The sequence below is a fragment of the Oryctolagus cuniculus genome, chromosome 12, assembly GCF_051225735.1.
Source record: "Oryctolagus cuniculus isolate XC-2025 breed Fujian yellow rabbit chromosome 12, ASM5122573v1, whole genome shotgun sequence".
Taxonomy (NCBI): domain Eukaryota; kingdom Metazoa; phylum Chordata; class Mammalia; order Lagomorpha; family Leporidae; genus Oryctolagus; species Oryctolagus cuniculus.
The window spans coordinates 21680001-21705080 of NC_142878.1; the positions used below are offsets into that span (position 1 = coordinate 21680001).

At 49.8% G+C, this 25080-nt stretch overlaps 1 long non-coding RNA gene across 6 annotated transcripts in view; it reads left to right on the forward strand.

The window, feature by feature from the left end:
- LOC138844611 (uncharacterized) overlaps nucleotides 1-416 on the forward strand; it is a 9631-nt gene extending 9215 nt beyond the window's left edge. For all 6 annotated transcript variants that reach the window (XR_016217800.1, XR_016217803.1, XR_011380700.2 and 3 more), the window contains one exon: nucleotides 1-416. This exon is cut by the window's left edge and continues 925 nt beyond it. This is a non-coding gene — a long non-coding RNA (uncharacterized LOC138844611).
- The last annotated feature ends 24664 nt before the right edge of the window (nucleotides 417-25080 follow it).

The following is a 25080-nucleotide window of genomic DNA, read 5'->3' on the forward strand; positions in this document are numbered from 1 at the left end:
ATATGTACTCTATAGAATACTATATAGTGTGGCCGGCGCCGTGGCTCACTAGGCTAATCCTTCTCCTTGCGGCGCCGGCACACCGGGTTCTAGTCCCAGTCGGGGTGCCGGATTCTGTCCCGGTTGCCCCTCTTCCAGGCCAGCTCTCTGCTGTGGCCAGGGAGTGCAGTGGAGGATGGCCCAAGTGCTTGGGCCCTGCACCCCATGGGAGACCAGGATAAGTACCTGGCTCCTGCCATCGGATCAGCGTGGTGTGCCGGCCGCAGCGCGCTGGCCGCGGCAGCCATTGGAGGGTGAACCAATGGCAAAGGAAGACCTTTCTCTCTGTCTCTCTCACTATCCACTTTGCCTGTCAAAAAAATAAAAAAATAAAAAAATAAAAAAATACTATATAGTGGTAAAAAAAAAAAAAGAAATCTGGAAATCTGGTCATTTGCAACAAAATGGAGGAATCTGGAAAACATCATGCTGAGTGAAATAAGCCAGTACCAAAGGGACAAATATCATATGTTCTTCCTGATCTGTGACAACTGAGCACCTAAAAGGAAACCTGTAGAAGTGAAACTGACACTGTGAGAAACAATGTGTTGATCAGCCCTTGTCCTGACTGTTGACGAACAGCTTACTATTTTATTCTTTTTAGTATTTTCTTGTTCTACTTAATACCATTGGTTGAACTCTTTAATTAACACACAATTAATCTTAGGTGTTTAAATTTAACTGAAAATAAGAGTGGGAATAAGAAAGGGAGGAGATGTACAGTTTGGCACATGCTCACTTGGACTTACCTCTAATGGTAGAGCTAGAATCATGCCATGGGACTCCAAATCCCATTAAGTTGGCATGTACCAATACCATCTTACTAGTTAAAGTGATCAGTTTAAGTTCATAATTGAACATAAAGATAGGATTAAGTGTCAAAGGAATCACATAAACAAGACCAGTGTCTGCTAATAATAACTGATATAATTAAAAAGGAGAGAACAATCCAACATGGGAAGCGGGATACACGGCAGACTCATAGAATGGCAAATGCCCCAAACAGCACTCTGGCCTCAGAATCAGCCCTTAAGACATTTGGATCTGGCTAAAAAGCCCATGAGAGTTTCTCAGGCATGGAAAGCCAAGTCACTAAGGCAAAAAAATGACCTAAATGAAAGATCTCTGTGAGTGAGATCCCAGCGGAAAGAACAGGCCATCAAAGTAGGAGATACCTTTCTCTGATGGGAGGAGAGAACTTCTATTTTGATTATGGCCTTGTCTAAATAAGGTCAGAGTTGGTGAACTCGAGGCTTCCATAGCCTTGGCAGCTTCAGGTGATTACTGACGTCATAAATAAGAGTGTCAGTTATTAAATCAACAACAGGAGTCACTGTGCACTTACTCCCCATGTTGGATATCCATCCTTAATGTGTTGTACCGTGCGAATTAATGGTAAAACTAGTGTTCAAACAGTACTTTATACTTTGTGTGTTTGTGTGGGTGCAAACTATTGAAATCTTTACTTAGTATATGCTAAGTTGATCTTCTGTATGTAAAGATAATTAAAAATGAATCTTAATGAAGAATGGGATGGGAGAGGGAGTAGGAGATGGGATGGTTTGTGGGTGGGAGGGTGGTTATGGGGGGGAAAACTGCTATAATCCAAATGTTGTACTTTCAAAATTTATATTTATTAAATAAAAGTTTACAAAAATGAAAGCTAAAAAATTCAACTTATTTTTTATGTTGATTGTAGTATCTGACAGCTTGGCTGAATTTGTTTATTAGTTTTAACAGATTTTTAGAGGAGTCTTTCAAGGCTTCTATATGTTGTATCATATTGCCTGAAACAGGGCAGTTTTATTTCTTCCTTATCCACTTGAATATCTTTTATTTCTTTTTCTTATCTAATTGCTCTGGCTAGAACTTCAAGTACTATGTTGAATAGAAGTGGCATCCTTGTTTTGTTACTGATCTTAGAAAATTTGGAGCTTTCAACATTGAGTATGATGTTTGCTGTGGGCTTTTCATAGATGGTCTTTATTATGTTGAGATACTTAGTTTGTTGAGTTTTTTTTTTTTTTTTTGTCATGAAAGGATGTTGAATTTTGTCAAAAGCTTTTCCTGTATCTGTTGAGATGTAGTATTTTTTGTCCTTCATTCTGTTGATGCAATTGATTACATTAAGGAGCTGGCATTGTGGCATAGTAAGTTAAGCCTCTGGCTGTGGTGCTGGCATCCCATATGGGCAACAGTTCATGTCTTGGCTGCTCCTCTCCTGATACAGCTCTCTGCTATGGCTTTAGAAAGCAGTAGAAGATGGCCCACGTCCTTGGGCCCCTGCACCCACGTGGGAGACCCAGAAGTGCCTGGCTCCTGGCTTTGGACTGGCCCAGCTCTGGCTGTTGCAGCCATCTGAGGAGTGAACCAGTGGATAGAAGACCTCTCTCTCTCCCTCCCTCTCCCTCCCTCTCCCTCTCCCTCTCCCTCCCTCTCCCTCCCTCCCTCTCCCTCTCTCTCTCTCTCTCTCTCTCTCTCTCTCTAACTCTGCCTCTTAAATAAATAAGGGAAAAATGATTACATTAATTGGTTTTCATATGTTGAACCATCCTGGCATTTCAGAGAAAAATTAATCCCACCAGATTCATTTGGTTTTCTAGTATAAGACCTTCAGCAAGTCCATTGAACTGCACATTGTGAATAAACTATGCATGGGTTCAAAGATTTTTTGCACTAAAACATTTAGAATTCTATTTTCCATAGATTTTTTTGAGATGCCTTCATATTTTGTTGAGGATTGTTATATTTATAATCACCAGGGATATTGACCTGTGTTTTTTTTTTCCCCTTGTGGTGTTTTTGTCTTGTTTTGGCATCAGGATAATGCTGGCCTCATAAAATGAGTTTGAAAGTGTTCCCTCATCTTTAACTTTTTAGAAGAGTTTGAGAAGGATTGGTATAAGTTTTTTAAAATATTTATTTATCATTTTCATCTACTTGAAAGGTAGAGTGAGATGGGGTGGGGAGTTCTTTGATTTGGTGGTTCCCCAAATGCTCACAATACCCAGGGCTAGACCAAACTGAAACTATTTGCCTGGAACTCTGGGTCTCCTGTGTGAGTGACAGGAACCCAAAGACTTGTGTCATCACCTGCTGCTTTCTGGGATACATTAGCAGGAAGCTGGACCAGAAGCTGAGTAGCTGGGACTGACACCAACACTCTGATGTGGATTGTGGCCACCCCAAGTAGCAGCTCAGTCTGCTGTGTCATGATGTCTATGCCTTAATTCATCTTGAAATGTTTAGTAGTGTTCACCAGTGAAACCATCGGGTCCTGGGATTTTCTTTGGGAGGTTTTGATCAATTGTCTCCATACTAGGGACAGATCTGTTCAGACTTCTATTTCTTCCGATTTAGGCTTGCTATGTTATGTTTCTAGGGATTTGTCCATGTCTTTTAGGTTGTCTAGCTTTTTGTATAATTATTAATAGTAATCTCTGGTGATCCTTTTTTATTCCTGTGGTATCAGTTATGTTATCTCTTCTTTCAGTTCTGATTTTATTTGTTTGACATTTCTCTCTTTCCTCAGCCTGGCCAAGGGTTTGTCAGTTTTTAGCTTCTGAAGGTATAAAGTTAGGTTGTCTATTTAATGATAGTTTTATTTTTATTGTAGGTGTTTATTGCTAGGAGCTTCCATCTGAGAACTATCTTGCAAGCTCTCGTATATTCTTTTTTTTTTTTTTTTTTTTGACAGGCAGTGTGGACAGTGAGAGAGAGAGACAGAGAGGAAGGTCTTCCTTTTGCCGTTGGTTCACCCTCCAATGGCCACCGCGGCTGGCGCGCTGCGGCCGGCGCACCGCGCTGATCCGATGGCAGGAGCCAGGTACTTCTCCTGGTCTCCCATGCGGGTGCAGGGCCCAAGCACTTGGGCCATCCTCCACTGCACTCCCTGGCCACAGCAGAGAGCTGGCCTGGAAGAGGGGCAATCGGGACAGAATCCGGCGCCCCGACCGGGACTAGAACCCGGTGTGCCGGCACTGCAAGGTGGAGGATTAGCCTATTGAGCCACGGCGCCGGCCCTCGTATATTCTTTTCATTTCCATTTATCTCAAGGAACTTTTAAATTTCCTTTTGGACATACTGTTTGACTCAATAGTTGTTCAGGAGTGTGTTAATTTCCACATATTTGTGGATTTTCCAGTTTTCCTTCTGCTGTTCATTTCTAGTTTCATTCTTTTTTTGGTCAACAAAAGGTTTTTGTGATGTAACATTTATTCTATCCTGGAGAAAGTTCCCTGGGTACTTGAGAAAAATGTGCCTTCTGGTGCTGTTGGGTAGAATGTTCGGTAGACGTCTATGCTGTTGTTCAGTGCTCTGTTTCCTTGTCTGCCTTCTGTCTGGATCTTCTATCTATTGCTAAACATGAGGTAGGGAAGTCTCCTACTACTGTATTATGCTCCACTTCTCCTCAGTTCCGTCATGTTTTATGCTTGGATATTCCATTCATGTATGTTTATAATTGATCTATCTTCCTGGTGACTTGACCATTTTGTTATAATACAATGTCCTTTGTCTTTTGTGACAATTTTTGAGTGAGAGTCCATTTTTTCTTTATTTTGTTCTTAACAATTTCCTATTAGTGCCCAACACTTGCAAACCTTAAAGGGCGGAGTACAATACAGCAACAGATGCAGAGAGCGTGCACTGATGAACTCAGGCAGGGGGCAGCATCCCCACTTCCCCACCCTGTCCCCTGCTCCTCTTCTCCAGTTCTTTATGTATGGACATTTGTTATTGTGATCTATAAGCTTACAGTATATCTTGTCTGAAGTAAGTAGAGTCACCCCTGCCCCCTTTGGTTACCATTTACTTGGCATATCTTTCTGTCTTTTCACTTTCTGTATATGTGTGTCCTTAAATTCAAAATGAGTTTCCCGTAGATGACATATAATTGGGTCTGGCTATTTTATCCACTTAGGTACTCTATGTCTTTTTTTATTGGAGAACTTAATTCATTTACATTTGAAGTAATTATTGATAAGGAAAGGTTTACTATTGCATTTTGTTAATTATTGCCTGTTGCCTGTTGGTCTTGTATTTTTTTTTTTTTTTTTGGTCTGCCTTTCCCCCTTGCTGTCTTACCTTGTGTTTTGTAGACTTTTTGGACTGATATGTATGATGGTTAATTTGATGCATCAACTTGAATGAGTTGTGGAGTGCACAGATTAAGCATTACTTCTAGATGTGTCTGGCAGGCTGTTTCTAGAAGAGGTTTGCATTTGAACTCAATAGATGGACTCAGTAGAGTAGATTTCCCTCTCCAATCTGATTGGGCATCATCCAGTCATTTGAGAACCTGAATCTATGTATCTGTGTCTGTCTGTCTCTCTATCACACACACAGGATTGTCAAAGGACCTTGGATACCAATTTGAGTTGGGACATCTTGTCTCTTACTCTGCCCTCAGGGCGAGCTCAATCCCATCAGCCTGGTCTCAGGCCCTCAGACTTGGGTTGATTCTCATCCCTGGCTGTTCTGGGTCTGTAGCTTACAGGCGGCAGACCATGGAACTTCTCAGCCTCCATGACTGTGTGAGCCAGTCTTCATAAGCAGTCTCTCCTTTGGCTTTTCTCTGAATAACTCTGAGTAAAACGACACGCTTTGGGCCGGCGCCGTGGCTCACTAGGCTAATCCTTCTCCTTGCGGCGCCGGCACACCAGGTTCTAGTCCCAGTCGGGGCGCCGGATTCTGTCCCGGTTGCCCCCCTTCCAGGCCAGCTCTCTGCTGTGGCCAGGGAGTGCAGTGGAGGATGGCCCAAGTGCTTGGGCCCTGCACCCCATGGGAGACCAGGAGAAGTACCTGACTCCTGCCATCGGATCAGCGTGGTGCGCCGGCCGCAGCGTACCGGCCGCGGCAGCCATTGGAGGGTGAACCAATGGCAAAGGAAGACTTTTCTCTCTGTCTCTCTCTCTCTCACTATCCACTCTGCCTGTCAAAAAAAAAAAAAAAAAAAAAGACACGCTTTGATTCTTCTTTATGTAACTTCTAGGTATTTCCTCAGAGATTATATGATCTTATCATTGTCACAGTCTATTTTAAGCTGATAAGTTAAATTGCATATAAAAACTATATTTTGGCTTTCCTCCCATCTTATGTTATTGTTGTGACAATTTACATCTATTTGTATTATGTGATTTTTGAGTTTTAGTTATAATTATTTTTAAGACTTTTAAAGTAACTTCTATGCTAGAATTTAAAATAATGTATCCACCACCTTCATAACAATACAGCATGTCTTATTTGTCTGTTATTTTCCTTTACCCATGAATTTCATACTTTCTGTTTTTTAAAGATTTATTTAAACATTTAAAAAGCAGAGCTACAGAGAGGGAGAGACAGAGAGAGAGAAAGACACACACACACACACACACATACACATACACATACACATACACAAGAGGTCTTCCATCTGTTGGTTCACTCCCCAGTTGGCTGCAACAGCTGGAGCTGTACTAGTCTGAAGCCAGGAGCCAGGAGCTTCATCTGGGTCTGCCACACAGGTGCAGGGGCCCAAGGATTTGGGCCACCTTTTACTGCTTTCCCAGGCCATAGCAGAGAGCTGGATCAGAAGTGGAGCAGCCAGGACCCAAACTGGCACCCATATGGGATGCCGATACCACAGGCGGAGGCTTTACCTGCTATGCCACAGTGCCGGCCCCCATACTTACTTTCTTTCTTTCTTTCTTTCTTTCTTTCTTTCTTTCTTTCTTTCTTTCTTTCTTTCTTTCTTTCTTTCTTTCTTTCTTTCTTTCTTTCTTTCTTTCTTTCTTTCTTTCTTTCTTTCTCAGGCAGAGTGGACAGTGAGAGAGAGAGAGAGACATATAGAAAGGTCTTCCTTTACCGTTGGTTCACCCTCCAATGGCCACTGCGGCCGGCGTGCTGCGGCCGGCGCACCATGCTGATCCGAAACCAGGAGCCAGGTGCTTCTCCTGGTCTTCCATGCGGGTGCAGGACCCAAGCACTTGGGCCATCCTCCACTGCACTCCTGGACCACAGCAGAGAGCTGGACTGGAAGAGGGGCAACCGGGACAGAACCCGGTGCCCTGACCGGGACTAGAACCCGGGGTGCCGGCACCACAAAGCGGAGGATTAGCCTATTGAGCCATGGTGCCGGTGCCCCATATTTTCTTATGACACACATCGGTTTCTTTGTCTCTGTCTATGGGTAGGAAATATAAATGGCTGAACCTCATGAGTGTACTTCAGAAAGTCCATAGACAAATGGAATTAAACTATATCTTTATTTTGGTGCAAAAGTTTTGAAACACATGCATAATTTTTCAAAACTTCACATTTCTAATAACTTTTTAAGATCCCCCTCTGAGCATAGATTTCCACTTTTTTGCATCACACTTAACTTGTAATTCAATTGTCTACCAATTTTTAAGTACCCTCATATGTACCTTCTTAGGATACATGAACTTTCAAATAAATAGAGCCAAAAAAAAAATAATAAGGCCAACAGGTAAATATACAAATTCTGCTCGTAGATGAGTAAAACACTTTTACGCAGTCTTGTAATTAAGGATTAAAATGTTCCACCCTCACACAAAGCCTCTCAAGTCTCATCAAGACTAATTCTAAAATTCATCACCATCAAGATTGTTCCGTCCATCCAGGGCAGGGCACAGACCCCAAGTTGCTCTTTGACACACAGGTGGGTGAGAGCGATGACTGTCCCCTGCCCATATCTGGCGTCATACTGGGCCCTTCTTGCTAGGCACGGTTGTGAGGGCAGTGAGGGGTGATGCAGCTGGTGTAGGGGCTCCTGTCTCTTAGTTGCCTACAGAGTAATGAGGAAAAGCCAAGGCCAAGCTGTGTGCGACAGTTGGAGAATGGAGTGGTCTATGAAAAGGGAGTGTTGTGTGGGCAGCTTATCCTGTCACCTATTTAGCACAGATTTTTTGAATTTTGGCTGGGTACTCGGTAGAATCCTAGATATTGGGGACAGGGCAGAGAAGAAAACAAGCCCCTTCGTAGTAGGTTAAAACTCTGCCTGTGACGCTGGCATCCTCTATGGGCACCGGTTCGAGTCCCGGCTACTTCACTTCTGATCCAGCTCTCTGCTCTGGCCTGGGAAAGCAGTGGAAGATGACCCAAGTCCTTGGGCCCCTGCACCCATGTGGGAGACCCAGAAGAAGCTCCTGGCTTCAGATCAGCACAACTCTGGTCCTTGTGGGCCATTTGGGGAGTGAACCAGTGGGTAGAAGATGTCTCTCCCTCTCTCTCTAACTCTGCCTCTCATAAACAAATTTTAAAAAAAGAAAGAAAATAAGGCCCCTGGCTTTGGAGGGCATGCATTCCAGTTGGGCGGTGGAGAAGTGAAGAGATAAGCATCTGGTGGGTAGCGGTGATATGGGATGGTGGGGGGGAGGGGAGGAGGAGGAGACTGCCATTTGGGGATGAGTTGTCCTGGAAGGTATCTCTAACTGGGTGGGGACTGAGAGAAGATACCAGGAACCAAGAAACTATGTGGGAGGGGTTTCTGAGAGCGCAGGAGTGCCCCGGGCCTGAGCTTGGGAATCTGAGCTACTGCCCAGAGGAGGCAGTGTTGTCTGTGGAGCAGGGTACAGGAGAGAGAGTGGGGGCTGCCCCTGGGGGGCCATTCAGGGCGCTGACCTTCAGGGGCTGGGAGGAGCCGGTGGATCCAGGAGGTGAGCAGAGAGGTGACAGGCTCTGACTCGGGGTTTTCGTGAGCACCTAGAATGTTCTAATGGCAATGGGCAAGGAAGAAAACAAGGATCACTTGTGGAAGCCAGGCTCTGGGGGCAGCTGAGACCAGGGTGGTCCTGGTGGGGGCGTGAGAGGTGGAGGGACTGTAGGGAATGTTAAAGATAGAGCAGACATGACCCGTTGACAGACTGTGTGGGAGGCATGAGACAGGAGCGAGCTGTGGGTGCCACTAAGGTTTCCAGCCTGAGCCCGTGAGAGGTTGGAGCCACGGAGAACCTCAGCAGGTGACAGTTCAAGGTCAGGAACAATCAAAGGGCAAAGACCCCAGCACCTGTGGAAGCAAAGATAGAAAACTGGAGTGTGCAAGTACAGGGGGCTTCAAAAAGTTAGGGTTGATGCAAAAATGGCATCAAAAGATAAATTTATTTTGGTGCAAAAATTCTTGAAATCCATGCAGAGTTTTTCACATTACTGATTTTTCATGAACTTTTTGAAGATCTCTTGTATGCATGTATTTCAAAACTTTTTCTATCAAAACAAACTTACCTTTTAGTTCCATTTGCCACCATCTTTTTGGAAAAAAATCCTTGTATTTATTGATGGCATGTCTACTTGTTCCTTTTTAAATCATGTGGAGAGCTCCTGTTTAAAATGTTAAGGTTTATTTTTATTTTGTAAAGACAGGTAGTTTCCATCTGCTGGTTCACTCCCAAATGCCCATAACATCCAGGGCTGGCCCAGGCTGAAGCCAGGAGCCTGCAACTCAGTCTGGGTCGGCTCTTGGGTGGCAGGGCCCAAGAATTTGAGCCCTCCCCTGCCTCGTGCCAGGGGAGTGGAATTGGAAGCTGGAATTGGGTGTGGAGCTGGGACCTGATCCCAGGCACTCCGGTATGGGATGTGGGTGTCCTGAGTGGCTGTTCACCACTCCTCCAAACACCCATGCCCCAGCTACGTGTCCTGGTGAGGAAAGCATTGCAAACTCATGGCCCATCAGCTGAGTCTGGCTGGTGAGCATATTGGATTTGGTTCTTCTAATACTGAATCATTAAACGATTGAATTTGTTGCCGATGTTTAAAAGTTCATGGGATTTCTCTTGATGTGAATGGAAGGGGAGAGGGAGTGGGAAAGGGGAGGGTTGTGGGTGGGAGGGACGGTATGGGGGGGGGAAGCCATTGTAACCCATGAGTCGTACTTTGGAAATTTATATTCATTAAATAAAAGATAAAAAAAAATTCAAAAAAAAAAGTTCATGGGATTTCATGTGCTAATCTGGATTTTCTGCTGCTTTTAGAAAAGAGATACAGCAGCATTGCCTGGTGCTGAGTGACAGTGGCCCTTGGACAGGGCAGGCAGTCCTGGACCCTCCGATTAGTCTCCCAGGCCAGCATTAAAATAGTGGCTCCTGGCTGGCACCGCGGCTCACCAGGCTAATCCTCCACCTGCGGCACCGGCACCCCGGGTTCTAGTCCCGGTTGCTCCTCTTCCAGTCCAGCTCTCTGCTGTGGCCAGGGAGTGCAGTGGAGGATGGCCCAAGTGCTTGGGTCCTGCAACCCATGGGAGACCAGGAGAAGTACCTGGCTCCTGGCTTCGGATCAGCGCGGTGCGCCGGCCACAGCGGGCCGGCTGTGGCGGCCATTGGAGGGTGAACCAACGGCAAAAGGAAGACCTTTCTCTCTGTCTCTCTCTCTCTCACTGTCCACTCTGCCTGTCCAAAAAAAAATAGTGGCTCCTAAGTGCTCAGAAATCCTGACTACTATTATTGTGTCATTGCTATTGTTCATAGAGCTGCTCCCTCGCTCTCTGGTCTTGCAGGGCTTTGAGCGTGCAATCCCGGCCGCGAGGATTTCTGAAAGCCGGAGGACGATTGCGGCGGGGGTGGCGAGGTGAGCAAAGCTTTGCGTAATGATGATGGCACCAGACCCGAAGGCAGGAGGGAAGGAAGTGCAGCTCCTTGGTGCTGAGAAAATTGCTCCCGTGAGCGCCATCAGCCCCTCACATCAGAGTTCTCGGCTGGCCTGCGGCAGAGCTCGGCGCGGTGGCCCGGGTCACCCCGTGACACATCTCACAGCTCCGTGAGCTTGCTCAGCTCACAGCCTCACAAATCACATTTGGAGCCTCCTTATCAGGCAAGCTAGGAAATTAAACCTAAGCGGCAGCGGTGTTGCTAAGTAATGTGGCTGTGTACACAAGCCCCCGCGGCCGGGCTGTCACAGCCCCGTGCAGGCGTCACTCCCACTGTGGCTAATGAGGTTTGCAGTCTCCTCAGGAAACCTGCTGTTCTTTTTTTAAGGCCAGAAAACGAGGTAACTTAGTTAGAGGCAAGAGATCGAGTTTCCCCTCCTGGAAGCTAGGGTGTGTGCGCGCACATACTTATGCGTGTATGTGCGTGTGTGTGTGTGTGCGCGTGCGTGCAAGCGTGTGCGTGTATGAGTGTATATTGGAGATCTCCTGTCTCATGACTCAGAAGTGGGGAGAAGATCCGAGATCCGTGCTGCCCTGGATCACAAAGGCCTGGTTCAATCTGCCCGTGTGTCCCTCGCCTGGTACTCAGAAACGTTTATTGAGTGACTGCTGGATGCCCTCTGCCTGGGGATGCTCCTGAGCGACTTGGGGTGCCAGGGCCCTCCTGGAAGTCTCTCTCAGGACTGTCTTTCCTTCAGGGCCTTTGCTTTTTTTGTCTGCCAGGGCTCTAGTGCCATGAATCAGGCTCCTGGCCTGGGGTATGCGAGGGCCGCTGAGCTGGAGCTGGAAGTGGCCTTGCTCTCCTTGTCCCTTTCAGAGTTCGCGTCTTGTCCCCACAAAGATCCCAGCCTGAGGATACAGCTCTGGACTGTGAGGCAGTCGTTGTGTGGCCCTTTAATCCACTCAGGCAGAGCCGCATTGCGTGTGTGGTCATCTTCTAGTGTCTGTGGCTTGCGGCTGCACTGGGAGGTGAAGTGTGTTGGACGCACTGGGACATGTGGGGCCCAGGGTCTTCCCCAGCCCCCTCTCTGAAAGACACCCCCAGCCTTGTCTGTTCTGGGCTCCTGGGATGGCTTGGGAAACTGAAGTCCCTCCTCTTTATTTTTATTTTTAAAGATTTATTTGAAAGACAGAGTTAGAGATAGAGAGAGAGGGAGAGATACTCCATCCACTGGTTCACTTCCCAGATGACCACACAGCCAGGGCTGGGCCAGGCTGAAGCCTGGAGCCAGGAGCTTCATCCAGGTCTCCCATGTGGGTGCAGGGGCCCAAGCACTTGGGCCATCTTCCGCTGCTTTCCCAAGTACATTGGCAGGGAGCTGGATTGGAAGTGGAGCAGCTGGGTCTCAAACCAGCGCCCATGTGGCATGCTAGTGTTGCAGGTGGTACCTTACCTGCTGTGCCACAAGGCTGGCCCCAGTCCCTCCTCTTTAAAGACAGGATTTTTTACTAATTGATTTTATTTTATTTGAAAGGTAGAGAGACAGAGACAGAGGGATCTTCTACTTGTTCGTTCATTTCTCAAATGCCCACAGCAGCCAGGGCTGGGCCAGGCTGAAGCCAGGTGCCCGGAGCTCCATCCTGGATGCATCATGAGTGGCAGAGGCCCATGTACCTGAGCCGGCATCTGTTGTTTTCCAGGTATGCGTCAGCAGAAGCTGGAATTGGAAGCAGAGGAGCCGGGACTCGAACCCAGGCACTCTGGATATGAAGCGCAAGTGTCCCAAGCAGCGACTGGACTTCCTGCTGCACCAGACGTCTGCCCTGAAGCCCTGCCTCTTTCATGGAGATTTTTAATCACTCAACAGTCATTCAGGTAGGTTGGGGCTCGCATGGCCTCTGCATGGTGACGGGAGACCCTGGGGCACAGGCTGCCCTAGTCTGGTCCTGGTCTGCGGTCCCAGGCCACCTCTACCCTCCGGGAGAATGTGGCCTAGGCAAGTCTCTGTTGTCGGGAAACAGAAGAATGGGAGAGAGAATGTCGGGCACCTGCAGGTATTGTGTGGTGGGAGGCGCGGCTGTACCCAGAGGGGCCAAGTCCTTTCAGGCTGCAGGAATCTCCCCGCCAAGTGCATTTTTTGCATTCTCAGGGGCTGCCATGGCTGGGACCATCTTCCTGGGGCAGGGCTGTGCTCTGCTAGACCCAGGGCTGACCTGTGTGTGTGTGTGTGTGTGTGTGTGTGTGTGTGTGCTGGGGTGTCCAAGGCTGCCCATTGGTCTGACTGTATTTTTTTTATGTATTTTTTTATTTGAAAGGCAGAGTTATATAGAGAGAAGAACACACACACACACACACACACACAGGTCTTCCATCCACTGTTTCACTCTCCAAATGGCTGAAACAACTGGGACTGGGCCAGACTGAAGCCAAGAGCAAGGAGCTTCTTTGGGGTCTCCCATGTGGGTGCAGGGGCCCAAACACTTGGGCCATCTTCCGCTGCTTTCCTAGGCCCATTAGTAGGCAGTGAGATAGGACTAGAACCAGTGCCCATACAGGATGCCAGCACTGCAGGCTGTGGCTCAACCTGTTATGCCACGCACTGGCCACCTAATTGTATTTCTTACACTTCACGAGCAGTGAGTTCATTGCTGAGCCAAACATGCACCCCTGTGTGTCATCATTTTCACTGCCTGTCATTCAGGATATAGACACATCGTAGTGTATTGAACCACTCCTCTGTTATGTAACATTTTGGTTGATTCCAATATTTTTCTGCTGCTGTCATTGTTGCTGTCATGAACATTCTAGAAGCTTCCTCCTCGTGTTCCAGGTACGTCCATTTCCAAAGCCTCGACTTGTATTGCAGAATCATCTTCCTGAACTCATGAGCTGTGTATGGATTCCTTTTACTGCAATTTCAAATATATTTGTCAGTCTGATAGGTAGAAACTGGGCATGTCATTGTTCATTTGAATCTCCTGCGTTACGTGACGTTAAGCATTCTCCTTGGGGGTAATTAGCTGGCAGGGCTATCTGTGTTTCCTGCTTCCCAACGGGGGAGTTTAAGTGTGCTTGTTATCATAAGGGAGGATGAAACTAGGGCGTGCAGCCAGCGAGCCGGGGGCAGTTAAGGTAGCTGCTGTTAGCCTCCAGAGCCTGAAGCCAATCTTCCTAAGTGTCTGTTTTCAATCATCCTCAAGTGGCCTTCTAATATTACTCAGTGTGCCCTGCTGGCCCAGGCCTGCAGCAGGCAGAGCTGGGGGGCAGTTATGACGCAGGCCCCGGATGAGCAGGTGTGGGGCGGCTTCAGGGTGCAGGTGCTTGGCTGACTCATGGATCCGCTTTTTCTTCTTTTAGTTGTTTGTTTATTTGAAAAGTAGAAAGAGATAAGATGAGACCTTCCATCCACTGGTTCACTCTCTGAAGGCCCACAACAGATGGGGCTAGGCTAGGCCAAAGTTAGGAGGTTGGAATTCCATCTGGGTCTCCCATGTGGGTGGCAAGGACCCTTATACTTGGGCCATCACCTGCTGCCTCCCAGGGTGTGGATTGGCAGGAGGCTAGAATAGGAAGTGGAGCTGGCATTGAAACCCAGGCCCTCTGATACAATATGTCACATATTAACCACTCTGTCAAACACCTGCCCCATAGATTGACTTCTTGTACCTCCGCCTTCCCCCTTGTCCTTTATTCATGTAGATAACCAGGTATCAATATCTTTTGTTGTGTACATATTTTAAAATATTATATTCAGGGTGCCGGCGCTGTGGTGTAGTAGGCTAAGCCTCTGCCTGTGGTGCCAGCACCCTAATATGGGCACCAGTTCACATCCCAATTACTTCTCTTCCAGTCCAGCTCTCTGCTATGGCCTGGGAAAGCAGTAGAAGATGGCCCATGTGCTTGAGCCCTGCATTTGGGAGATCCAAAGAAGCTCCTGGCTCCTGGCTCTTGGCTTTGGAAAGGCCCAGCTCCAACTGTTGTGGCCATTTTGGGGGTGAACCAGCAGATGGAAGACCTCTTTCTTTGTCTTTCCTTCTCTCTGTCTGTAACTCCATCTCTCAAATAATAAAAAAAAAGATTTTATTAATACATTAAAAAGGCAGAGTGACCAAGTGAGAGAGAGAGAGATCTTGCATCCACTGGTTCACTCCCCAAATGGCTGCCATAGCCAGAGCTGAGCCAAGCCGAAGCCAGGAGTCAGGAACTCCAGCTGGGACTCCCATGTGGGTGGCAGGGCCCCCAGACCTTGAGCCATCACCAGTTGTCTTCCCAGGCACTAGCAGGAAGCCGGATCAGAAGCAGGCACTGAGACCGGTGCTCCGGTATGGGATGCCAGCATCACAGGCAGAGGCTTGTCCCAGTGTCGCACTGCCGGCCCCTTGCCTGTGTTCTGTGGCGTCCGCTCCTTTGAGGCTGGGGTCACCGCTGTGTTGGATACAGCACTGACACCTGGAGTCTGAGGCTGGTGGATAACTCGGGTAGGAAGTGGCTTGGGACTGTAAACTCTGTCGGGAATCCATTGTTTCTGGGCCTGCAGGCTTCCAGGACCAGGTAAGGAGAGGCCAGAGAGGGGACAGCAGCTTGGGGACCGTCTTCACCAGCAGAGACATGCCCCGGGTCACACCTGTGGCCACCCAGTGTTGTGGGAGGCCCAGCTGCTGCGGTTACCAAGCTGGGCTTTTAAGGACAAGTTCATGATCCACGTCCCTTTCACCATAGCAAGGTGACTTTCATGCCACTCATTCAAGTAGGAAGGCTAGGATGGACATGGTCGGGAGGTGTGTTGCCAGGAGCAGCAGTGGTGGGGAAGGCCCAGCAGGTGGTGAAGCCTGAGTGGACCATGGCTTCCTTGTGGCCAAAGCAGGTGCTGGGGGCCATTCCCGGGGAAGGCCGGCCTAGAACGGCCCCTCCGCCACGTGGAACTGCCAGGGCGCGAGTTACCTGGGACCTGAGAAGAGGAGTGGAGATTTTCTGGGAAATTTCCAGTCCTTGGAACCTAACAGGGGGCGCCGGGAAACCAGGAGAGCCCGCTTACACGTGAGAGCCCGCCCTTACCCCGGGGTGGCATCGCAGCAGCTGCCAGTTGCCTCTTTGACTCTGGCCGTGCTAACTGCAGGCACTTGATGGACAGGGTCCAGGGGAAGTGACGCAAAGCCCCAGTGATGAGAACTCTCACAGCAGAAAGAGCAGAGGGGTGGGGGAGGCGGGGCATGACTGAGCTCCGCCCTCTCCCCAGGAGTTTATTCCACACCCTGCAGTAGCTCTTTGAGAGTTGCTGGCCAAGAATCTCAGAGCTTCCCACCGAGGAGTTACCTCTACCCTCCGTCCCTGAAGGGACGTGGGGTCTTTCAGTGTTGAGTAGGCAGTGGAGACAGAGGAGAGGATTTGGGGTTGTGCCATGATCAACCAGCTGCCACAGAGAGGGGAGCTGCCTTCTAGAAGAATCCGAAGGCATTTGATGTAACTTAGTGGTGTGCCAGCGGTTAGGATTAATCACAATGAAACTCTTGTGTTTGCCATAGTGCTTTCTCTCTTTTTTTTTTTTTTTAAATTATTTATTCAAAAGGCAGAGAGAGAGAGAGAGAGAGAGAGAAGGGGAGAGAGAGAGAGAGAAGGGAAGAGAGAGAAAGAGAGAGAGAGCGAGCTTCCATCTGCAGGTTCACTCCCCAAATGCCTGCAATGGCTGTGGCTGAGCCAGGAGCTGGAAATTCAGTCTGGTTCTCCCCCATGGGTGGAGGGACCAAACCATTTGGGCCACCATCTGCTGCCTCCTAGGGTATGCATTAGCCCGTAGCTGGAACTGTCCAAGCAGGGCGGGGACTGGAACCCAGGGACTTGGTATGGGATGTAGGTGTCCCAAGTGGTGTCTTAACTGTTGCGCTGAACATTTGCTCCTCATAGTGCTTGCTTGTAGCTCTGACCTGATCTCCATAAGATGAAATATTTCCAGCAGGTTTACTGAATTTTAAGTTTTGTCAGAGTTTGAACAACAGCTCAACCTCATGGGAGGGGCACTTTTATAACTGGTATGTGGAGGAAACCAAGTGTACTTTGCAAACCTTGGTAGCAGATGCTCAAGGCATCGGGCATGGGTCCTCCCAGTCTTAAGGGGGCGCTGTAGGACAATGGTGGGCTGAATGTGCAGAGTGAAGATCCTGGAGCCAGACTGCAGTGGATGCCATGGTAGGGGTTTAGTCCCACTCCCCCAGGGGTTTGTCTTTTTGTCTCCTATTCTCTGTGCAGAGCAACAGTTGGGAGAACCTCTCACCAGAGAGATGTTGTCTCTGCTGCATGGTCTCATGGCTGTAGTTCTGATTTGCAAAATGAGACATTAATAGTACCATCTCAGGGAATCCTGTGAAGCTTAATTGAGTTAATACACTACAAAAATAGAGAATGCACTCAATGCAGGTGAACTGTTCTGAAGACGGTGATGAATGCAATGTTAATGACCGTGAACCCTGGGTTTCACAGATGGAGGCAGCCTAGGATGTTCCTTTCTGCCAGCAAGGTCCCAACAAATCCCCACTCTGTGCCTTCATGGCCTTGCCAGGGACACGGTGACCAGCCTAAAGGGTAAGGGATATTCTACTTTTTAAAAAAAACCTGACAGTCATTATGCATATTTGAGGGGTACAGAGGGACACTTCAGTATAGGCACACAACGTGCAGGGATCAGATCAGGCATACCTGTCACCTGTGTGGGGAACACCCAGAATTCTCTGTGAGCTGTTTTGAACTATCGACGGTTGTTGTTGACCATGGGCACCCTACTGTGCTGTAGCATGGCAGACGTTATTCCTATCCAGCTGCACCCTCGTGCCCTATAACCTCTTCTCTCCATCAGGAAGGGCTGTTGTTCTATTGATTTTGGGAAGATGCTGGTAGAAAAATCACCAGGCCTGTGATTTTATTAAATAAAAGGCCAAAATGGGAAATTTGACCTGGAGAATTTCATCTGCTCTTCAATTACGTGGGAGTCAGCAGAAAAGCAACTGGAAGCGTGAGTGGGGTCGCTCGCTGGGCCCCGCCGCCTGCCAGCTGTGCCACCAGTTGTTTAAGCTCCCCGAGCGTCAGTTTCCTCATTTGTAAGCAAGAATGATACTTTATGGGGTTGTTGTGATTAATAAATTGGACAAGGGCAGGCATTTACCCTGGTGATTACATGCTGCTTAGGACACCCGTGGCTCCTATCAGAGTACCGAGTTTGGAAGTGGGCTCTGGCTTCTGGCTTCAGCTTCCTGATAATACACACACTGGGGACAGCAGTGAGGACGCGAGTAACTGGGAAATCTGGACTGAGTTCTGGCTCCCGGCTCCCGTCTGAGCCAGTCCTGGGCATTGTGTGTATTTGGTCAGGGAAGCAGAGATGGGAGCACTCTGTCTAATAAATAGAGAAATATCATTATATTTGTACAGTGCTTAGCGAGTGAAGTTCTTGGAACCAGGCGAAACCCAGTGAAGCTCATTATCACGTTCATTCCACACCCTGGTTTGGAAGCTTGGTCGCCAGTGTGGCAGTGGGACCCTTAAGAAGCAGAGCCGAGTGGGGAGTCCTCTGTAGGTCACCACAGGCGTTGCCCTTGGAAGGGATTAGGTGGTTTGCGGGGGATCCTGGGTTCTCTTGCCAGGGTTGTTACTAAAGAGCAAGACTGATCCCTCTCCAGTCTCCGGCTCCTGGGCTGGCTGTGTGCTCCGCCTCCCATGTGCACGCCCACCACTGGGGTGCCCAGTGCCTGGAAGTCCTCACCAGAGCTGAGCAGACGACGGCGGGGCTGCACCCTTGAGCTTCCAAAACTGTGAGCGGGATCAGGCTCTTCTCTCGAGGACGTGTGGGGTCCCAGGTATTTTGTTAGAGAAACGGAAGAGAGGTCCGTCAGAGCTTACGATTCATGACTCCTGGGGTTGTGTTCCTTGTCCAGAGGTCTTCCTCCTCTTCCTCCTCCTCCCCTCCTTCCCCCCTCCCCCTCCCCTTCCCTTGAAGGGTACCAATGACAGTCCTAGCAATTCCCCTGGCCCTCTGGCTGGGGTGGCTGCCCCTGTGAAGGCTGGGGGGACGTGGTGCCCCCTGCTTTCCCCTCGGGCTGCTCCAAGTCACTCTGGCTCTGCCTGGGTGTCTGTGGGCGGTGGGGGGGGGGTGTCTGTCACTGAGCCTGTCTTGCCGCCCCAAGTGCAGTGAATGGCTGGTGGCTCCTCTTGTGAGGTTAGGGCTTCGGAAGATTTTTGCCAGGTCCAGACCGAAGCTCTCCCTTCCTGGCTCTGCCCCTGTGGCTCGCAATTCTCCTCTCTCGGTCTCTCGTGTCTTTGCCTTTTCCTTGGCCCCGGCATCTCTGGATTGCTCCAATTCCTGCGGCTCCAGCCACCCTGGCTCGCTCTTGTCTGCGTGCCCCCTGCAGTTGCTCTCCCCTCGGCGGCCTCTGGCCCCCATGTCTCTGAGGACAGCACCCAGGCTTTGGGACTAGCTGAGCTAGCAATGCAGTCAGCCGTAACTCATGAGAATGCTAATGTGGAGTGGCTGATGCGCGGGGCTCCTGCCACTCACACAGCAGCAAGTCTGCAGCTGGGGCACGCCTGCCTCCAGCCGCTGTTTCTCTCCTCTTACTTGGAGCTCCCGCACCATGCCTGCATGATGACAGGGCAGAGGGAGGGAGGAAGCAGGAAACAGAGTTCGCACGTGTCCTTTGTGAAGTGGGAAATGCGAAGGTTTTCCCAGTCAGCCCCAGCATACTCTCATTTACATTCATGAGCCAAAACCGTGAAGGAAGTGGGGGAAGACCAGCCTTCAAAATGGAGACGGAGGAGAGGCTGTTTGGCCGAGTGGTGAAGAAGCTGCTTGGGATGCCCGCAGCCCGTGTTGGAGTGCCGGGGTTTGAGCTCCCTCTCCAAATACAACAGCCGGGGCTCGGCTGGACCGAAGCCAGGAGCTGGAGACTCTATTCGAGTCTCCCACGTGGGAGGCAGGGACTCAACCACTTTGAGCCCTCACTGCTGCCTCCCAGGACGTGCATTAGAGGGAAGCTGGACTTGGGAGCAGAGCCAGGACTGGAACCCAGATGTGGGTGTGGGCCTCCCTACCAGTGGCTCACCTGCTGGGTCGAAAGCCTGCCCATGGCTGTACCGCTTGACGTCCCCACCAGCTTCAGCTCTCTCTGCTCCCTGGCCATATGCTAACCCCCCCACCCCAGTAAACCTTTTATTTAATGAGTACAAATTTCATAAGTCCAACTTTAGGAATATAGTGATTCTTCCCACCATACCTGCCCTCCCCCCCCCCAACCCGCCTCTTTCTCCCCTTCCCAGTCCGATTAAGACTCACTTTCAATTAACTTTATACACAGAAGACCAACTCTACACTAGGTAAAGATTTTAACAATTTGCATACGCACATGCAAAACTGAGAACAAGTTTTACAATTAACTCTCATAGACTCAAGAGGCTTCCACAGCCTTGGCAGCTCATGTCAAGAGCCTTGGGTGATTACTGATGTCATAAATAAGAATGTCAATGTTAAATCAACAACAGGAGTCACTGTGCACTTGCTCCCCATGTAGAACCTCTGTCCTTAATGTGTTGTATTATGAGAATTAATGGTAAAACTTGTCTTCAAACAGTACTTTATACTTTGTGTGTCTGTATGGGTGCAAGCTGTTGAAATCTTTACTCAGTATAGAGTTGATCTTCTATATATAAAGATAATTAAAAATGAATGTTAATGAAGAATGGGATGGGAGAGGGAGTAGGAGATGGGATGGTTTGCAGGTGGGAGGGTGATTATGGGGGGAAGAACCACTATAATTCAAAAGTTGTACTTTTGAAATTTATATTTATTAAATAAAAGTTTTCTATTAAAAAATAAAAAACATAATTAACTCTCATAGTACAGCTCATTAAGGACAGAGATCTTGCATGGGGAGTTAGTGCACAGTGACTCCTGTTGTTAATTTAACAATTAACACTGTTAATGTATGACATCAGTGATCATCTGAGGCTCCTGACATGAGCTGCCAAGGCTTTGGAAGCTCTTTGAATCCACAATCATCAATAGACAAGGCCATAAGAAAAGTGGAAGTTTTCTCCTCCCTTCAGAGAAAAGTACATCCTTTTTTGATGGCCACTTCTTTCCACTGGGGTCTCACTCACAGAGATCCTTTATGTAGGACATTTTTTTTTTTTTTTTGTCACAGTGTCTTGGTTTTCCATGCCTGAAATGTTCTCATGGGTTTTTCAGCCAGACCAGGAAGCCTTAAGGGCTGATTCTAAGGTCAGAGTGTTGCTTAAAGCGATTGTCATTCTGAGTCTGCTGTGTAGACTCCTTCCCATGTTAGAACACTCTCTCCTTTTTAATTCTATCTATTATTATTATCAGACACTTGATCCTATTTATATGATCATTTTAACACTCTCTATTATTCCATATATATATATATATATATCAGTGTCACAATGTCACTGCTTTTTCCAATGTAGATTTTTTTTTAAGAAGCAGAAACCTTAAAATTTTTTTTAAAAAAGAAAAGGGGCTGGCGCCGTGGCTCACTAGGCTAATCCTCTGCCTAGCGGCGCCGGCACACCGGGTTCTAGTCCCGGTCGGGGCGCTGGATTCTGTCCCGATTGCCCTCTTCCAGGCCAGCCTTCTGCTGTGGCCAGGGAGTGCAGTGGAGGATGGCCCAGGTGCTTGGGCCCTGCACCCCAGGGGAGACCAGGAAAAGCACCTGGCTCCTGGCTCCTGCCATTGGATCAGCGCGGTGCGCCGGCTGCAGTGCGCTGGCTGCGGCGGCCATTGAAGGGTGAAGCAACGGCAAAAGGAAGACTTTTCTCTCTGTCTCTCTCTCTCACTGTCCACTCTGCCTATTAAAAAAAAAAAAAAAAGAAAAGGTCATGGGGCGGCACTGTGGCATAGCAAGTGAAGCCACCACCTGCAGTGCCGGCACCCCATATGGGTGCTGGTTCGTGTCCCGGCTGCTCCACTTTTGACCCAGCTCTCTGCTGTGGGCTGGGAAAGCAGTGGAGGGTGGCCCAAGTCTTTGGGCCCCTGCATCTGTGTGGGAGACCTGGAGGAAGCTCCTGGCTCCTGGCTTCTGATCGGCACAGCTGTGGCTGTTGCAGCCATCTGGGGAGTGGAACAGTGTATGGAAGACCTCTCTCTTGCTCTCTGTTGCTCTCTCTGTAACTCTGCCTTTCAAATAAATAATTCTTCAAAAAAAAAAAAAAAAGCAAAGGTCATGCCCAAACCCCTGGTAAGTAAAGCAAATAGAGTGATGCCTTGGTTGGAGGGCCAGAGAGTGCTGGGCCCTGGGAACACACGTGAAGGCCCTGGAGGTGGCAAGTGCAAGGGTCAGGTTCAGTGTGACTTCAGCTCAGCGAGCTCGGGTCTTGCTGGAGCAGAATCAAGCCTGTCCCCGGTGGCCTTCCCATGCGGCTGCCAGCCAGGGGCATGTGAGCCGGGGAGCCACAGAGGCAGACCACACGCGGCAGCCTGGAGCCGCGTTTTAGGGGTACAGAGACCCCTTCCCACCACTGCGGCATGCCGGTAGTCCAGCTTACTTGATCTGCAAGACGAATATCAGAACCCGAGACTCCAGATACGAGGAACAAAGAAACAAATTGGGAACATTGTGTGCCAGAAAGATTTTAATAAAGATCGGGCAATCTCTGAGCGTAGATTCTGCCGTCTTCTTATTGGGATCTTGACAGTGATGCCGGGTGAGCGTGAAGAGGAGGAGCCGGGGGTGATTTGTATTCCTGGCACTGACGGGCACACACGGCCTAACCAGGGCAGCCATACAGGGGCAGCTCCAGGGGGTTTTCTGGCTTCTGCCAGTCTCCCAGCCCCCCTCAGCCCTCAGCCCCCCTGGCTCCTGTAGCCGAGGGGTCTCTTCTGTCTGCCTGTGCGGAGCTGGACAAAAAGCAGATTCCTGGGGCCTTGACCTTCATTCTGCACCCCCAGGCCAGGGACCTGAGGAGCTGCATCTTTACCAAGCTCTTTGCATCCTCTTCCTCCTCCTCTTCCTCCTTTTTGTGACAGAAGAGTTTGACCACGTACGGAAGTAGGTAGAGGAGTGTGACGGACCTGCCTACCCACAGCCCAGCCTCAGAGTCACCGAAATCCAGCCAGTCTTGTTTCATCTCTCCCCGGCTTCCTCCCAGCCTCCTGTCAAATCCCAGCCGTCCTGTCGTTTCATCCATAGACAGTCAGTAGGTATGGTTAAGGCTCAAGGGCTTCTTACTTAGGCATAACCACAATGTCATTATCCCACCCAAGATGTGGACGAGGCTTGCTTTCTCCTGTGTGCTCAAGTGTGACGGCCATAGTCCTGCGCTCTGCCACCCAGTGGGGAGGCATTCCCTCTGCTGTAGGAGCTACACCTGCACGCGTGGGAGGAAGGTGTGCATTTGCAGAGAAAGCTCCAGTGTGGGGCTCTGCTTCTGGAAAGCCACACTCACGAGAGGAAACCAGCGCTGAGTCACACTGACCACTTGCATTGCAAAAGGGTCCCCGCGGCTTAGAGCCGTACCAGGAACCTTGTGGGTGGGGCCTCCTTTGGGTTTAAGCCAATCTTGTGCCCTAAGGGGCAGCACAGAGCTGCCATTGAGTTCCCTAGGGTATGGTCCCTGGGGGCGTCCAGTATGGTCACCGTGCAGGGGTTGGGACATGGGCCTGGGTTTGGAATACCCAGTCAGGGGCTGGGTGTTTGGCAAGCCCACATCCCATATTGGAGTGCCTGGGTTCAAGTCCCAGCTTGCCTTCACTTCTTGCTTGCTGCAAATGCACACCCTGGAAGACAGCAGATGATGGCTCAAGTGCTCGGGTCCCTGCCATCCCTGTGGGAGACCCAGATGGAGTTCCAGCCTCCTGGCTTCAGCCTGGCCCAGTCCAGGTTTTTGTGGGCCTTTGGGGAATGGATTAGAGGGTGGGAGCTCTTGCTGTCTCTCTTTCTCTGCCTTTCAAAAAAAATAAATCAGCGGGTTTTAAGAAGAAGCAACAACATGACCCCAAGCGTCTGGCCAGAAGCCCCGAGTCTGGCCTGCGGCTTTGCAGCGCACGTAAGTTTCCTTGTCTGGGTTGGGAAGATTCCGCTTGGCCCGGTGAACAGGCAGGGGTGTTGGCTTACAATGAAGGCAGAGTGGGTGGTGTGCCCAACAGCAGCCAGGGTGCGAGTCACCCAGTGTCTCCCGTCTGCCCAGGCACCTGTCCTGACAGCTTTAGCATCTTCTCTCCGAGGTCCAGATTCACTTTTCCCTCCAGGTCTGGGGTCTCCCTGATGCCCAGAACCCCCATGATAGGGAGGGGGGGCACATGAGACTCATAGGCCCTGCTGGGACCCTGGGGGACCCTCCATGGGCTGGCAAGGTGCTCCAGGCTCTGTCTTATGCCCCTTGCTGGTGACAGTGCCATCGGCACCTGTCCCAATCCCATTAGAACTCCGATTGCTTTGTCCATGGCTAACCAGGTGTCCCTTGATTACCTTAATGGCCAGGGAGGAGGAAGGGCAGCTTTGCCTGCAGAGGGAGTTGCATAGGGGAGAGCGAGATGCCAGGCTCTTTTCTGGTTGTCTCTCCTCGGAGGTGTGTGCAGCTCAGTATGAGGCTGGTGCCCTAAGGCCAGAACCTGTGAGGGCCCTGGCACTGGACCCCTTCTTCTTCTTCTTCTTTTTTTTTTTTTGACAGGCAGAGTGGACAGTGAGAGAGAGAGACAGAGAGAAAGGTCTTCCTTTGCCATTGGTTCACCCTCCAATCGCCGCCGCGGCCGGCGCACCGTGCCGATCCGATGGCAGGAGCCAGGTACTTATCCTGGTCTCCCATGGGGTGCAGGGCCCATGCACTTGGGCCATCCTCCACTGCACTCCCGGGCCACAGCAGAGAGCTGGCCTGGAAGAGGGGCAACCGGGACAGAATCCGGCGCCCCGACCGGGACTAGAACCTGGTGTGCCGGCGCCGCAAGGCGGAGGATTAGCCTATTGAGCCGCGGCGCTGGCCTGGACCCCTTCTTTACAGAGGCCAGAATGTGCACCGACGCTGGACAGGACCAAAGCGGGGCTGTGGTTTGATGGCTGGGGTCAGAGGTCACTTCTCGGCCCCTTTAGATGCAGAGAGGCCAAGGTGCATCCCCCAAGGGCCCATCTCTCCGGAGCAGCTGTTCCTTCACAGAGCCGGAAGCTGCACTCCTGGACCAAGCTGAGCTCCAGAGGGGCCGGGAGATGCTACTGCCACGGCTCCTTCTGCAAAGGTGTCCGCCACCTGCCTGGGGACATCTCAGCCATGGCCTGGAGGGTTTGGCGAGGAGGAGGTGAGCTGTTGGGCAGAAGCCCTTGGCTTTGAAGTCAGGAGGCCCCAGGTTGCAGTCCCTGCCAACGGAGGGTCACAAACACAAGAGAGAGAAGTTGGACGACACCTCCCAGTGACCCAGCACTTGTGCGAGAGGACACGGGTACAAGGCGTTCACTCCGGGGCATTTGTAACA